This window comes from Neolamprologus multifasciatus, chromosome 20, assembly GCF_963576455.1.
Source record: "Neolamprologus multifasciatus chromosome 20, fNeoMul1.2, whole genome shotgun sequence".
Taxonomy (NCBI): domain Eukaryota; kingdom Metazoa; phylum Chordata; class Actinopteri; order Cichliformes; family Cichlidae; genus Neolamprologus; species Neolamprologus multifasciatus.
Genome location: NC_140458.1, coordinates 20,384,300 through 20,397,447, shown reverse-complemented (window position 1 = coordinate 20,397,447; position 13,148 = coordinate 20,384,300). Strand labels below are relative to the sequence as shown.

Genomic DNA, 13,148 nt, shown 5'->3' with positions numbered 1-13,148 from the left:
GCGCAGATACCGTTCCAAACGGTAAAGTGGTGCAACCACTAGTTATTCTGGAGTGCCCCAAGCTCCACAGTGACCAACTGACTATCCCTCTAAGAGGACAAGGCCTAGGCGTCCCTGGCCTTGGCAAGCGTTACCTCTGAGCACTGCGCCTCCTAGTGGACTCGAACCACCGTCCTCAAGTAATTTATAATACTTTAAACAACAGTCCACACCCAAAACAAGTGTATGACTGAAGCAGGTCCAACCTGTCTGACCAATTTGGGACTTGAACCCATAAAATGACCAAATTCCCTAAATCCTACGTGAGACTCGAACTCACATTCACTGTTTTCCTTTTCCTTGGGACTTGAACCCACAAAATTCCTTAAATCCTAGTGAGACTCGAACTCACTTTCACTGTTTTCCTTTTCCTTGGGACTTGAACCCAGTACTTTTACTTATAGACCTTCACCAAAATCAAAACAGACATCCACCAGTAATTTCAGTGAGTAGACTTTATTTTTCCATGTCCAATTTGGCACGCTTTGGAAATCATTCAACAGGTAGTGCCTTACCTTTGGATAAGCCGGCTTATGCCCACTCACTTTGACCACTGATATTCGTGCCTGCCCGTCTGACCACCTCGGACCCCGGATTTCTCTGTCTACACCTCCAACTCACTCTCCCTCCTCAATAACCGGACGAGCCTCCCAAAATGTTAAGGTTCAATATTGAGGAGGGGTAGAGGAGGTAATAAACTTCCATAATAACAACACTGGTCCGGCCGGGTGGAGTCAAACGACGATTTTAATGACACGCGTGGGAAGATCGCCCGCTGTACGCAGACAGCGCCAATCCCCAACTTACAGAGCATAAGCAGGTGTTTTATACCTTCCAGGGCTTAAATTTACTACACCCCTAAACGTCACTCAGATACAGTTCATACATAGGTTTCAAAACCACAATGACTTAAGACAGTTTAAAAATAACATTGTCTCCATCTCCACAGCAGATGCTTCCTGTCATCTGACTTTCACTTCCCGTCTGGAAAACCAAACTGTTCCTCTTTTGCAGAGACAGCTAGAAACTATTTTCTTTTACAGAGACAATTTTAGAGTTACAAGCAAACATGATTAACCTCTCACCTATAAATGAGATAAAGTCTACTGTGTGTTTGTGTCATCATGAACTGCACTCAGTTTCACCTTGTAACCTTTTCCACCAGACAGAAGGCCAGCACATACACATTTCAGATTATAACAAGCATTCAAAAGCATTTAGATTATAGATTCAACTGAACAGTTTAGAGTGGTTATAACTGCACCTGTAATAAAGGCTAATTGGGTACCAATATGTTTAAACATTTGAATGCAATATCAATACTGCAGATTGTATTATTAATGCAATGGTAATGATGATGATTATTAACAATAGCAGTAAAATATATTTCTAATCCCTCTCACAACACAAACCGAGCTCTGACTACAGTTGTACAGGGATCAGAAATAACTAAAAGCAGGTAAAGCTTCCCAGACGCATAAGGCAGTTAGTTATAGCATGCAGTATGCCTCACGCTGGCATGTGACAGCAGGAGCTAACAGTTTCTACTTTCCTGTCTGTGCAGAAAAATAACAGCTCCATTGAGTAGTTCAAGCCGTTACTGGAAAGTTTTCCTCTCTCCTATTTGGGTTGTTGGCCACTCAGACTGATTGACAAAGTCATAAAAAATGGATTGACTGGTGGTAGCTGGACTACTTCTTCTATAACACTTTTCTACTCTACCTGAGCACTTAAAGATATTTAAAAAAACCAAAAAAACCAAAAAAACCCAACTGTAACAAATAATGAAAAATATACCCACGACATTAAATATACTTAAGTACTGATACTGATAAGTAGGATGAGAATTAACCACATTTAATGGTGGCTAGTAATCCCTCTTCACAGGAAGCAGTTATTGGTACAAATCATCTGGACAGCTGGGGAGAGCGTCAAATCTTGGATGACCTATTAGTACATGTTATATCTAAAATCATTCAGCTAAAAATTCTGAAAAAAGCACTAACAAGAACGATGCAGGTAAGAGATTCAGTAACTCTGCTTAGCAAAGGTGAAGACTATGATTGACATGTACTCCAAGACACGCAGCCACACCCAGTGGCTGCCTGTCTTGAAGTACATGTCAATCATAGGGCCACGTAATAACGTTAAAATGGGTTATAAAGTTATAAAGTTATAAACAAAAAACACATCCCCAGTATGGTGTTATGAAAGTTTCCCATAGAGACCCAAACTTTATTTGTGCTGTAAAATATTACATTGTAAAATAGAATTCTATAGGGATTGACTTGACTTTGGAGCAATCCTAAACTGGCCACTGGAGGCCAAATGCATTGACATATTCAGGCTTGGAGTTTGCCACTTTTTCTCAGTTAACAGATGTGAACAATATTGTTTAAGAATGTCAGAACAAATGCATTATTTGTAGAGATTTACAACTAAGTGTGAAAGGTTCAAGGCACATAAAATCTATGATTCTTAGAATACATAATGTTGAAAAATTACTGTTTTCCACCAGTTTTATCCAGAAGTTAGTCTCAACCAGAACAAAAACTTCTGTGGTCTATTTTCTGCAGTTAATTTCTTCACTTGTGGGATGATGGTCAAAGCCAGGAGACAGACCTTTTATTCCTTATAGTTTGGCCTTTAAGCTGCCACTCTCTTTGTGGAGTTCTGCCAACTGTATTGCAAGAAAATGATCTGCAGAGTTGGCAAGGAAAAAAAGGGAAATAAAGGCCAAGTTGTTCACAGTAATTTCACTTCCATCACTACATGAGCTTCCCAACATTGCCCAAGGCGTGTCATTGAAGTGCCAGGGAACCAGCACCATGCTGACAAAATGGTTTTGCTGTCTGTTGGCCAGTATCCAGGGTTGGACATGATACCAGTGGTCCCATCTTCTGGCTGCCCTTATACTCCCTCTTTGGCAATTACCTCTATGTGGATTGTCTCCATCCTTGAGTAAAATGGTAGCTGGCATTAGGGAATTGCAAAACTATTTAACTATACCTTTAAATGTTGCTGCCCTTGCTAGCCTGACTAGTATTTCTAGTAGGCAGAAATACAAATTAAATATATATATATATATACAAATGAATTATTCTTGTTATTGTATTTTCATTATTCTTAACTCTTTTATTAAGGATTCCCAATTCAGGACTGCATCCTTCAGCAGCAGCCACATTCAGAGGCCAGTTGCATCCCATTGAGGCAACGAAAGCTGTTCAAATTCAAAAGGTCCTCCAATTGTGATCCAAAAATGCATTTTTCTTTTCAAAGGATACACCCCACCCTATCCCAAGATTCATCACATGTCGATCAACAAGGTGCTTGATTAGCTGGAGGCTTACCCAAGTAGACCTGAAGCTGGAGTTTCAACCCAGTATCATGGCAAAACGTGTAACAGACAAACTCTATATTGTATCAAACCAGCACAACAAACTGTCTCTCTACCAGTGGGAAAATATCCAAAGGAAGGGAAATCTATCAGAAATCGAAATTACCCTAATGACCACAAGCAATATAAAAGTAAAATTTTAGTTTCTTTGGGAAACACAACACCCTCAATGTCCAATTTCTCACTAATGATACAATAGTGAAGAAAATGTATTCAGCAGTACTATAACTCTTACATGTAACACTCTCACATCAGGGTACATCAATATCTTTATGAGCAGTGAGGCAGCACACTCATTACATTCACTCCAGAAAAATAAAACTTACTCTGTGCCCATCAAAGCCTTTTCTGACAGATGAAACACCAGGTACTCTTTTGAAGACAGCACTCTTGTCGAGCTCATATTCGTTGGCTGTTATGATCAGTGTTGGTCAAGTTACTTGAAAAAAGTAACTTCCCGAAACAAGTAATCCTGCTACTTTACTGATTACTTATTTTCAAAAGTAATTAGTTACTTAGTTACTTACTTTTTAAAACATGATTTATCGCCTAAATAGGTAATAAAGCAATAGATCTTTCAGCCCAATTCTACTTTTTCTTTATAATCCATCATATAAAATGTAATCAAATGAAAAAGTCTATTTTTAAAACTTGTTTTATTAGTTTTAATATTTGAACTTTGTGCATCAAGCAAACATTAAATTATATGCAACATTCTCTGACTGGAAGAAATTAGTTTAACATTTAAACCTATTTTCTGCATATTCCAGCATATAAAATAAAATAGTTTTTTTGTTTACACTCAGTCGTTCAAATAGATACACGTAAAACACAGCAGAAAATAAATAAAATCAAAGACTCAGCGGTCCTGTTGCTCTATTTTCACCTGCAGGTGAAGGTGAATAGCAGGAGTGGGGCAGGTGAGGTTTGCCCTGGTGCAGGTGTGCCGCAGCGGTCAGTGGAAGGATCCGGCAGTTTCTCTGTGAATTTCACATTCCAGCAGCAGTGTATGTGGTGCTTGCTTGGACGTTTAGGGGTTTTTTCGCTATAAAAAGAAATTTTCTTCCCACGCAGTGAGCAGCGGATGCTAATGTTTTTGTCACTTTTTACAGAATCAAACTCAAAGTAAGGTCAGTACTTCCACGCTTTAAATGCTGCACGGTCATACTCTCTCCCGCACTCATTATATTATCCATTTTTGATCTGCACACAGCTGTTGCCAAAATGTAATCGGATTACAGTAACGCGTTACTGCCCATCTCTGGTTATGATATGGAATGTCCACAAAGTAATATGTGTTGCAATTTCCTGACTATTGCTAAACTGATAGATCCAGAGTGTCCAAATGCTCTTCCAATAATAATTTGTTTTAGAGACTTGGACAATTAAAAAACAAACAGCAGCACTCATTTTCCTCCAGTTTGATTCACCATCTGTACTATAGATGTAGTATGTAGTGGTTGGTTGTGGAGGATTAATTTTGCCTAATACTCCACACACCTGGAGTGTGTGGTACAACATTAGTTGTCCCTTCCCTGCACTGTGAATGAATGATGTAAGCTACAGTAACAGCAGACAGAGTTATTTTTATTTAAAGCTAACGTGAAAATAATTACAGGAAAGTGTTTAAACAGACATTATTAACACATTTATATATATTGACACAGTGGACCGGCATGACTATACAGGTTTTATCATGATACTCGGTTGGAACTCCAGCTTTAGGTCAACTTGTGTAAGTCTACTTTTGTAAGTCTCCTTGGGTTAATGGTATTCTTCCTGGCAGATCCTCAAACTCTGTCAGGTTGGATAGAAGCGATTCAACAACTGTCAAAAATTCATCCCAAGACCATTGTAGCATTTTTAGCTGCATTCTTTTGGTCATTGGGTGCTCTGTAAAGTGAACTGTCATCTGTAAGTCTCCTGTATGGAACTGATTTTCTCATGGACTTTTCTTGATTTTGCTTCATTCAGTCCCATTTCATATTGTCTCATAGACATACCTGCCACAGCATAAAATCAGTTTGCTTTAATAAATGACATCGTTTTCTGACCAAAGTCCAGAGTTTTTATTTCTGTCCAGAGATTAATTTGTGTCGCTCAGTTTGTCCAAATGGAAGTTCCTGCTATAATGCTGCTATAATGTTGCCTACTAGGAAAATATCCAATTTAGCAATTCTTCTGCATGAGATTGATTTAACTTCACTTCAAAAATCCTGAATTCTGGACAGCATGCTGAGAGGAACTGTGCAACTGACATCCTGCTGGTCACTGTGAAACTGAGTTTGGTACACTCTACTTTATGTTTGTTGGTCAACATTCAACCAAATGTGCATTTTCACATTTCATATTCATATTCAAGGGTGTATTTTATCTAATTACACAGCAAGAAATCATGGCTTGAAAGATTGTGTGCCTGTTATTATCAACTAGCAGGTACTGCCCCCTGGGTTTAGGTACTTCCTATCCATCTTTTTTCTGCAAAGATTAAATGTAAAACAACTGATATTCACAATTTTATAAGTCAGCAGGGAGTTAGCTAGCTACTTTTCATCTTCAGGATTCAGACTGAAGTATTTCTAAAGAAAAAGAAAAGAAACACACACACGAAACAAATAAACAAAAAATGCAGCTCTGTTATTACTTTGGACATAAAGATGGAAAACTAATTAGCAGCGTATTAGCATATTTTGAGGGTTAGTGAATTTGGACTAGCTGACATATAATGGTGTGCTACCTGGTGGCTGTCTACAGAGCTGTGGTTAAGCTAATATAAACACATTAGCAATGGGAAGATAGGGGACAAAACTTTAGCCTGGAAAGCATTTGAGAGTCATCTACAGCACGAGGTTAGTTGTTAATATGTTGCTGCACAACTCTCTATGACAAAGTCCTGGTGAACATGATGCCCGCACTGTGAGCCTGCACTGCAGTGTACACCATGAGCTTTTACTTAGCTTAAAGTTGTACTGTGATGAACAGTGCTGATAAGAAATCAGAGAGGCTAAGAATGACCACTTGCCTTTCATAGGTTTTTTTCTACTAAAAAAAAACAAGACACAAAGATTTACAACATGCTGGTATATCACCACTCAGTAAGCGGATTCATCATGCCCGTGTACCACTGTTTATTGAACATCCTACGTATTCCTTTGCCTTATAAGAAGAGGCAGAGAAAAGTCAAATCACTTCTCTTGCTTTACAGAAAATCTCACATGAAGCCACTCTGAGATCTGACTACATGCTGGGTTATAGCTTTATAGTCACTCATCTTTATCCTTGTCCATTTACAAGAAATAAGCAGGATATTCAGGATATTACCATGGTAACTGAGGCTATGCAAGTCCATGTTTACTGGTTTATCTTTCGAGAGTGAGGGTGAGTCATTTTAAAGGATGGATATATAAAGAATAATTGTTTGGATGCCATAGTCTCATCTAAAAGCCAATTTCCTGGATGCTAAGTATTTTTCCATTATTGCTATTTAATGTGGAAATAGTAAAAAGTAAAATCACATTGAACGTAAACCTGCATGTTACTGCTTGTGCATTCCATGTCCACACTGATAAGGATGGCTGCTGTATTATTGTGGCTTACCACCCCCTAGTGGGCATAACTGTGAAAACAACAGATACCAGCAAAACCTGTAAGAGACACTCCCCACATAGCAAAATTGGAATGGCCCGGATCTGGCCCACACAATGTGCTTACACATGGCCCACATACTGCAAAGAATGAGAGCCCTTTGGTGGCCCAGACCAGGTTTGCCAGATGTAATCCACATATGGGCCAGCACAAGGCCAGTTGCAGACATACTGGTGGTCCTGTGCTGGCCCAGAACAAGTTCAGCTCTGGCCCCAGATGTCAGCCTAATGTGTACCTTAATCAAGCCATGTAATAACAACATGTGCCGGAACATGATAGTGCAAAAGTGACATGACGAAACTCTGTTCAGACAGTGAATGGACTGATTCTTATATAGCACTTTTCTGCTCTCCTGGAATACTCAAAGTTCTCTATACAACATGCCACACACACACACTTTCTCTAAACTGAGTGCTTCTTAACTACATTCATACTCTTGACATGCAGACTGGAGGAGCCAGGGATCAAACCACTAACCTTCTGATCAGAAGGTGACCTGCTCTACCTCCTGAGCTACAGCCACCCATTAGTAAACCTGATTAAACCCTCACTAGGTTTTGGATAAAGTGTACAATCCCAAACCTGTCAAACCTGTATTTCAAACATTGGCTACCATAGCAGTATAGTATTGCAACATGGCATTTGGGTCTTCTAAGTAAAATACGAAAATAACTGTGTTCCAACTACAGGGGGATCACACTCCTCAGCCTCCCTAGGAAAGACTATGCCAGGGTGCTGGAAAGGAGAGTTCATCCGCTAGTTGAACCTCGGATACAGGAGGAACAATGCGGTTTTCGTCCTGGTCGTGGAACACTGGACCAGCTCTTTATCCTCTCAAGGATACTTGAGGGTGCATGGGAGTTTGCCCAACCAGTCTACATGTGTTTTGTGGACTTGGAGAAGGCATTCGACCGTGTCCCTCGGGGTGTCCTGTGGGAGGTGCTGCGGGAGTATGGGTGTCTGGCCCATTGCTACCTGCCATTTGATCCCTATACAACCGTTGCAAGAGCTTGGTTCGCATTGCCGGCAATAAGCCGGACTCGTTCCCGGTGGGTGATGGGCTCCGCCAGGGCTGCCCTTTGTCACAGATTCTGTTCATAATTTTTATGGACAGGATTTCTAGGTGCAGCCAAGTGGCGGAGGGCTTTCGCTTTGGTGGCCTCAGAATCTCATCTCTGCTTTTCGCGGATGATGTGGTTCTGTTGGCTTCATCGGGTGAGGGCCTCCAGCTCGCACTGGAATGGTTCGCAGCCGAGTGTGAAGCAGTGGGAATGAGGATTAGCACCTCCAAATCTGAGGCCATGGTTCTCAGCCAGAAAAGGGTGGAGTGCCCACACCGGGTCGGGGATGAGTTCCTGCCCCAAGTGGAGGAGTTCAAGTATCTCGGGGTCTTGTTCACGAGTGATGGGAGAAGGGAGCTGGAGATCGACAGACGGATTGGTGCGGTGGCTGCAGTGATGTGGACGCTGCACCGGTCCGTTGTGGTGAAGAGGGAGCTGAGTGTAAAAGCGAAGCTCTCAATTTACTGGTCGATCTACGTCCCTACCCTCACCTATGGCCACGAGCTGTGGCTAGTGACCGAAAGAACGAGATCGCGGATACAAGCGGCGGAAATTAGCTTCCTCCGAAGGGTGGCTGGCCTCTCCCTTAGACATAGGGTGAGGAGTTTGGCCATCCGGGAGGGGCTCAGAGTAGAGCCGCTGCTCCTCCACATCGAAAGGAGCCAGCTGAGGTGGTTCGGGCATCTGACAAGGAGGCCTCCTGGGCGCCTCCTGGGGTTGGTGTTCCGGGCATGTCCCACCGGGAGGAGGCCCCGGGGCAGACCCAGGACACGCTGGAGAGATTATATCTCTTGGCTGGCCTGGGAACGCCTTGGTGTTCCCCCGGATAAGCTGGAGGAGGTGGCTGGGGAGAGGGAGGTCTGGGCTTCTCTGCTTAGGCTGCTGCCCCCGCGACCCGGCCCCAGATAAAGCGGATGAAGATGGATGGATGGATGGAACATAAATAGTGCCATCATTGCCAGACTTGGCCCACATTTGGTTGACATACACCCTGCCATGACACCGGTCAGTCAGAAGTGCCAGCTTGATGCCAGATCTGGGCCAGACCTGTTTTTTATGAGCCTGGGCCACATAATCCAAACCACAATTGGGCCAGATATGGCATGCCATCACATAAACAGTGCCATCTACGCCAGGCATGGCCCATATCTGGATGACATACCACTTACCATGCCAGAAGTCAGCCAGCGGTGCCGGCTTAACACCAGATCCAAGACAGACCTGTCTGCTATGTGGGTCTATGAGCAGTGTTACTCAAACAGTATTTTAAAGCCATTTAATCACTGACATCAGTAATATGAGCATTTTATGTAGGAATTCTGAAATATATATTAATTTATTTGAGTGATCCACTAGCACAAAAGTCAGGATTTTCCTTTTATGCTTCTTTATGAATATAGAAAGTTATTTAATTTATTCCAAATAAATCTTGATAGGTATGGTGGTTAAACATAAACACATCTTAACATCCACCAGGTGCGTGGCCTAATGTGGGTTTTGTTAATGGTGACATATGCCAACCCAATCATTTCTCTGTTTTTGCAACAAACAAAACAGCACAAAACAATAGAAAACAACAAAAAAAAATACTGATATGAATAACTCTTTGGTAATAGCCAATGACACCAACAGCCAGAAACACCATACCAGCCAAGAATGTCTAAGCATTATATTGGTGCATTTTGGAAGGTTGGGATTTGTTTCATGTGAGCATCTTTTCTCTCCACATTTTACTTTGTATGTAATGTTAATGGAAACTACTTTTTCTTTCATAATTCCTCAGAACAGTGATTTTCACTGTGTTACCACAGTCACCTGGTGTGCTGTTAAGGCCCAGTGCTGGTAGGCAATGAATGCATTTAAAATAAATATTTCTTTCAGTTTTAGAAGTAAGCATGTAATCAGCATAAAATTGTGGTGACTGAATATTTCCATTCTTAAAAATTAATGAGCTAATAAAATATTGTAAATTGTTTTATATACCACATTTATATACCACATTTATATCCCACGTAAACTCTTTGCCACAGGTAGGCAAAGAGTTTACAGGTGGGAAAGGAAAGTTGTTATTGGTCATTTCCTCTTAACAAGCAACACAACTAAAATTAAAAGTGCTTAAACTGAGCCTTTTGTTGATCAGAGTTATTATTTAAAGGATTGGGTGGGTCACAGAAGATTTGCTGATGTCAAATAGAGCCACTGCTTTCTTTAATTTAGTTGAAATAAAACTTTCAATAGCTCTACTTACCAGAGTTTTGTGTGTGATGAGTCCTCTGAGGTTCTGTGCTTGATGTTCTCTGTACCATAAACGTTACTGTGCATGTTTTTCCTCATCATGCAAATGATTTTCCCACTCATCCACCACAAGACAGGCCCCTCTGCTTAGCAGCTTGTCTGCTGTTTCTCTAGTTTTCCCTTGAGCACCTGCTCTCTCATAATAAACCCAGCTGTTGATTTTGGCAAAGCTGCACTTGGTTTTTTGCCTTATTGTTATTCTCTTCATGGCCAGTACAAGTTTTAGTTGCTGATAGAATGTCATTTGTCTTATCTGACATTACTCATTAATGAGAAATAAGAAGCAAAACAATATGTCAATCAAGTTAAATAATCTATACTATATTGAGAATACCAGGCAAAGGGCAAAAGGTAGGAGCTAAAATAACTAAAATTGAAACTGCAACGTTGTGCAAATCAAATTTGCTGATTATTTTAAACAGCTTAAAACAACTGATGGGAGAAATGAAAAAATATCATTTTAGTAACTTAAATTGGGATCAATCTGAAATCACAGGAGGGCTTAAGTAGAAGAAAATGGTTAATATCTCATACTGTTTAATTGTCGCAGTTTTGTCTTGGAGAAACTGAATAGTTAAAGATTTTTCTCTGTGTGGTCGCCTATTTAATCTTCAGACTGTAAGATGGCCCCACTTCATTCCAAATGGTAATGCTCAGCTATCAGTTTATTAAGGAGACACCATTTGAAGAAACTCATCACATTTGAATGGTTTTGAGTAATAAAACACTGCAATTATGTAACATAACAGAGTCGAGTCTCAGGGTGGTGGTGGAAATGAAGAAGATGAGGACTTGTGGTTCTCTGAGTGACAAGAATGAACTGACTGGGAGCGAGACTGAAAGGCAGAATAACAGAACAGCGCTGAGATTTAAAGGACAAGGAATAGAGGCTGATTGGTTCACAGAAGGCAGGCAAAAGCACTGTACCAGAGTGACGATGGCAGAGTTTCACATTATGGGAAAGACCAGGTGACAGAAAAGAAAGGATTAGCAGTCCGAATCCCCAGGGATGCAAGCAAACGAGTGAAAAGACATATTCCTTATTTAACTTAACAAAAACTTTAATCCTGTAAGATGGGAGTATCCCTAACCGCAAGTTACTGCTCATCGTTAGCGGTGATTTAGACCCAGTGTCTGTCACTGTGTTCTTTTTGGGCAGTTAGCATAAATTAACTTTTATTTTAATAATTATTTTAATAATTATTATTTTGTCATTTTAATAGTGACAGGGATAAAAACTGCATGTGTGGAGTCAAACCAGGCAAATATTTTTAAAAAAAGCAAAGCAAAACCAAAATAATGCTTAAAAATGTTTTTATGATTTTGCCCCAAAATATGGCTTTTCTACTAGAAGCTACACTTCTAGCACCAGCTTTGATGTCACGTCTCCATTTCATTGTCTTTGCTTAGACCTCACATGGTCTAAGCAAAGTCAGGCTCTGAGCCACATCTCCAGGAGTGTGGCTCCAAGCCTGACTAGCTTCATTGCTAGTCAGTGGCTGAGTGTTTTTATACTCCTGCCAATAAGTATCTGTGGACTGTCCACGAGTACACATTACTCAGCTACCAAAATGACTTTCTCAAGCATTACATGCACTCTGAGTTCTAAGTGAACTGAATGAATAAAACATAGACCAAATTTCAGGTATTTAATATAGTCTGTTGCCAAAAAACAAAATATTTATTTTTTATATATGAAATCAACTGTGCTCTAAGAGCAGTCCCAGAGCAGAACAGATTTAGACTACTTAATTAGATTAGATTACAGTTCTATTTTGAATGTAGCGATTCTGACTGGCGTGGGTTGGTGTTCACAGGTGAGTCTTAAGACAAGGCAACCAGTTGTCTTATGGAAAAGTAGTATTTATCTAATTTTTTTTCCAATTTAGAAGTACAACTGCTGTGAAGAAAAGACTACTGAGACAGAAAAATAAGCAGGCAGACCATTGGAAATCCACACTTTGGTCTGCTCTGTCTTTGTGACACATGGAGTAAATGAGCAGATGGTTCTCTGTGTGTGTGGTTCTCACTGTAACGCACAGAGGAACCCTGTGATGGGGATACAGTTTATGATTTATACTGACTTTATTCAAGCTGGTTATCACAACATCCTGCATTGATATGTCATGCTACATAGATTTATGTAACTATTGTTTGTTTTTCTGCAGGCAAGTGAACCAAAACACACCTCTGGATGTTTTAGGACTCGAATGATAGAAAGCATCAGACCTTCCTTCCACAAACCTAAACTAAACTAACCTAAAAAGAACAAGCCAAATGTGTTTTTTAAGCAATCAAAACTTGTGCTGTGGCACCTTTTTTAATTCTATGAGTTATTTTTTATCAGTATTCTCTCTCCCCAAGCATTCGCAGCAGATGGCCGCCCCTCGCTGAGCCTGGTTCTGCCAGAGGTTTCTTCCTGTTAAAGGGGAGTTTTTCCTTCCCACTTTTGCCAAAGTGCTGGGTCACAGGGGATCATATGATTGTTGGGTTTTTCTCTGTATGTATTATTGTACAATCTACCTTACTATATAAAGCGCCTTGAGGCAACTGTTGTGATTTGACACTATATAAAGAAAATTTAATTGAATTAAAACTAGTGGTGATACTGTTTCCAAACCTTAGTTGATGTGTGTTATTGTAGAGTTTTTACCTCACAGTATAAAGATGATGTGACTGTTAATGTGATTTGGCACTAAATAAATAACATT

The 13,148-nt window shown here is 40.4% G+C and overlaps 1 long non-coding RNA gene across 1 annotated transcript in view; it reads left to right on the top strand.

Moving 5' to 3' along the window:
* The window catches only part of LOC146494855 (uncharacterized), a 328,407-nt gene that overhangs the window by 48,176 nt on the left and 267,083 nt on the right, over positions 1–13,148 (top strand). The gene's annotated exons all lie outside the window — the stretch shown is intronic.